Source organism: Chrysochloris asiatica, unplaced genomic scaffold (genome assembly GCF_000296735.1).
Source record: "Chrysochloris asiatica unplaced genomic scaffold, ChrAsi1.0 scaffold00035, whole genome shotgun sequence".
Lineage (NCBI taxonomy): Eukaryota > Metazoa > Chordata > Mammalia > Afrosoricida > Chrysochloridae > Chrysochloris > Chrysochloris asiatica.
In genome coordinates this window covers 9,996,963-10,001,161 of record NW_006408553.1, presented here as the reverse complement: position 1 = coordinate 10,001,161, position 4,199 = coordinate 9,996,963, and positions in this window count along the sequence as shown.

Below are 4,199 nucleotides of genomic sequence, written 5' to 3'. Positions count from 1 at the left end.
AGTTTGCTGCCTGAATTCTTTGATTTCTTGATTTAATCTATAGATTTCTCAGTCATTCGCTCAATCTGTTGAACTTGCCTAAGTAGCATTCTTTTAAATTCTTATTAGCTAGTTCTGATATAATTCCTGGTGTTATAATTTCTGACTCTGTATTTTGGTAACTTGTTTGCATCTGTTTTGTTTCTTTGTGCAAGCTGAAATTGTCCATTTTTCCAAGACATTGTGGTCTGGTATTTATTTTTAATTGATGGCTGCATATTGGTATGCTCTCAGGCACTCACCACCTTTCTCTTGGTGGATATGGTACAGATCAGAGGTGTGAATGCAATTCTCTGTTACTGTTTTCCTAGCATAGTTCAGGGTAGATTCACACATCTCCAGAAGCCAATGAGTGCCTATGCTAGACACTCAACCCCAGGCAGAACAGAGGCTGCACAGGAAGGGGTGCCACTGGCCAATGGGTTGGCAAGGACAGGGACTGGCCACTTTCACAGCTATAAGGAGAACAAAGGAAAAAAGGAAGAACTGCACCCCCTTGCCACCAACCTACAGCCACATTTCAGGCCTGTAGGTTCTGTATCAATAGCCTCTTGCAAAAGCTTAAGATGCTTTCTTCTCTCTCACTGTTACTGTTCAGCTTCCTCTTCCAGTGGGCATTCAATCCACTTCTCTATCCTTTCCTCTGATGTTCAGTGTTCCTGGATCACCATCTGTATTTGTTTCACTCTGTCTCCCCTGTCTTTGTTGCAAAAGGTCAGCTTAGTGCATCTGCCTACACTATTTTTCCCTGTAAGCTTTCTTTTTGTTGTTGTTTGTTTTAATCTTTATCAACTTTTTACATTTATTTATGAGTTCTTTAGATAAAAGTCAGAAGGTACAAAATTCAAAGGTAACAGAACAGTATGTAGTGAAAAATAAATCTTTCTATCTCTCTCCCCATCCTTGTATCACCCTTCCCAGTAATAAACCATTTTAACAATTTCTAGTGCCTAGTGATTCCTTCCAAAGAGATTCCCCAACTATACACAAAATGTTATCAGAATGTGCACACTGTTCTATATCTCACCTTTCACTTAATTTGATCTTCTTAACAACAACTATATGAATGCATGAAGTCTTTTTCATTCTTTTTAATGGTTATTTAGTATTCCATTTTTATTGTTGTTGTTTTGTGCTTCTGAATTGGTTCCAACTCATAATAACCCTGTATAGGCTTTCCAAGGCTATAAATCTTTATGGGAACAGATAGCTTCATCTTTTGCCCACTAAAAAGCTGTTAGATCTGAATTGCTAATCTTTCAGTTAACAGCCTGCTATGCCATCAGGGATCCATATTTCATTATTTGTTGTTGTTGTTGTTGTCATTGAGTCTGTTCTGACTCATAGTGATCTTGTATAGAGGTTCAGAGGAATGTTTGGTGGGTTTGAATCACCAACCTTGCAGTTAGCAGTGCAGTACTTATCCTAAAGCACCATGCCAGGACTCCTTATATTACATTATGGTGTTAATGATTGTGTGCCATCGAGTTGGTTCTGATCCATAGCAACCCTGTATATGGTTTCCAAGGCTGTAAATCTTTAAGGCAGCAGCAAGTTTCATCTTTCTCCCATTGAGCAACTGATATATTTGAACCAATGAGTACCCAACTGTGATTCTTATATTCCATTATATATGACCCATAAGTTACTTAACCAAACTTTATGTTGTGGATGTATATTTTATGGTTAACATAGAAGTGTTGACTTTGAAATTTGAATTTTTTTACTGTAGATAACATAAATATGTAGTTTGAGTTCTCTTCTTGACTCGACATAACAGAAGTCTCTAGAATTAAAAATATATAAATGCATTATCTTACATATCTGAAAGATTAGCTGGTATAAGTGACTCAATTAATTATCAAAGACTCAGGACCAATTCAGCTCTCGTAAGTCTTGTTCTCTTCATGGAGTACTCATGTGGTGCTGTAGGATAAGCATGGACTGGTAACTGTAAGTTCAGCAGTTCAAACCCACCAGCCATTCTTTAGAAACCCTATACAAGGTTGCTATGAGTCAGAACTGACTCGATGGCTCTTAACAACAACAATGTCTTGTTCTCCTCATAGTTTCAACATGTCCTATAGCTTCAACTATGATTTCCCCCCTTCAATTAGATGAAACCATTCACCTACTTCTGAACTAATAATAGTTTCCAAGGCAATTTTGTGTACTGGTTGGTTTACATTATCCAAAATCACCCTCAGAGATTGGTGAATGGCTATCTGGATGCTATTAGCAAGGAAAGAGGAAATTAATATTGAAACTGTAATCAAATAGCTGCTATATTTTCTCATTAAGAAAACATAAATTTAAAAATCTTTGGCTTTAAATAGGATAGTGTATAAATTCACATTAATTTTCAATTATTTCATTATGAAAATTTAATTTCATTTCAATATTCACATAAAATTCATATTGTTAAAATCAATGTATTTTGTCTCAAGCTTACTTTTTTCCATTTATGCTTTCTGTCTTTTAGTGTGGCACTGTAGGATCAGCACTGGAAGGCAAACTACAAAGTTAGCAGTTCAAACTCACCAGCTGTTCCTTGGAAAACCTATACATGGTCATTTTGAGTCGGAATCAACTCAATGGCACTTAACAACAACAGCAACATTATTCACTTTATGAACTATATTGTCTCCAATGTCTCATCTATAAATTAGAAAAGCCACATCCTATTGCTGTTTGTTTTTTGTTGTTGTTGTTGTTGTCGTTGTTGTTAGGTGTCTTCAAGTCAGCTCCGACTCATAGAGGCCCTATGCATAACAGAGCAAAACTCTACTGGTGCTGTGAAATCTTCACAATTGTTGTTACGCTTGAGCCCATTGCTGCTGACACTGTGCCAATTCATCTCATTGGGAGTCTTCTGCTCATTTGATGACTTTCCACATTAACAAGCATAATACCTTTCTCCAGGTACTGGTCCCTACTTATAATGTGTCTAAAGTATGAGATGAAGTCTCATGATCCTGGCTTCTAAGTAGCATTCTGACTGTACTTCTTCCAAGACAGACTAGTTTTTTCTTCTGGCAGTACTTTAAATATTCTTGTCCAACATCATAACTCAAATAAATCAATTCTTCTACAGTCTTGCTTATTCATTTGTCCAGATTCCACATGCATATGAGGTGGTTAAAATTACCATGACTTGGATCAGATGCCCCTTAATTCTCAAACTGATATCTTTGCTCTTGAACACTTTAAAAAGGTCTTGTGCAGCAGATATGCTTAATGTAATATATCATTTGATTGCTTGACTGCTGCTTCTATGAGTGTTGGTCGTAGATCCAAGCAAAATGAAGTCTTCAACAATTTCAATCTATTCTCCATTTATCATGATCTTATTTATCAGTCCATTGTGAGGAATTTTGTTTTCTTTACACTGAGGTATAATTTATACCGAATGCTATAATCTTTGTTCTTTTTCAGTAAGTATTTGAAGTCTTCCTCACTTTCAGCAAGCAAAGTTGTATCATCTACATATCAAAGATTGTAAATGAGTCTTTCTCCAATCCTGATGCCATGTTTTTCTTTAATAATCCAGGTTCTATATTATTTGCTCAGCACAAGAATTGAATAAATATTGTGAACTAATACAGTCATGGTTCATACCCTTCCTGATTTTAAACCATCAAGTATCCCCTTGTTTGGTTCATAGAACTGCCTCTTTGTTAACGTACAGGTTCTTCATTAACACAATTAAGTGTTCTGGAATATCCATTCTTTGTAACGTTATCCATAGCTTGTCATGATCCACACATAGTAGTTGTTTTTTTAAAATAAAAAAATTGTTTCTAATAATCAATAACAATAATTAAACACTATCTAAGGTTTCTACCTCATGTAATACAAATGATTAACTCACTCTCTTACTTTCACTTTTTTTTTTTTAATAAATTGAGATTTTATACAATATCCCTGTCATTGATTATTTATGTCATATATATATATATATATATGGAGCTCTGGTAGCTTAGTGGTTATAAATTGGGCTGCAAACTGTAAGGTCAGCAGTTTAAAACTACCAGCTGCTCCTCAGGAGAAAGATGAAGCTTTCTGCTCCAGTAAAGATTTACAGCCTTGGAAACCCTGTACAGGGTTGCTATGAGTCAGAACTGACTCCATGGCACATAACAACAACAAATATATATATA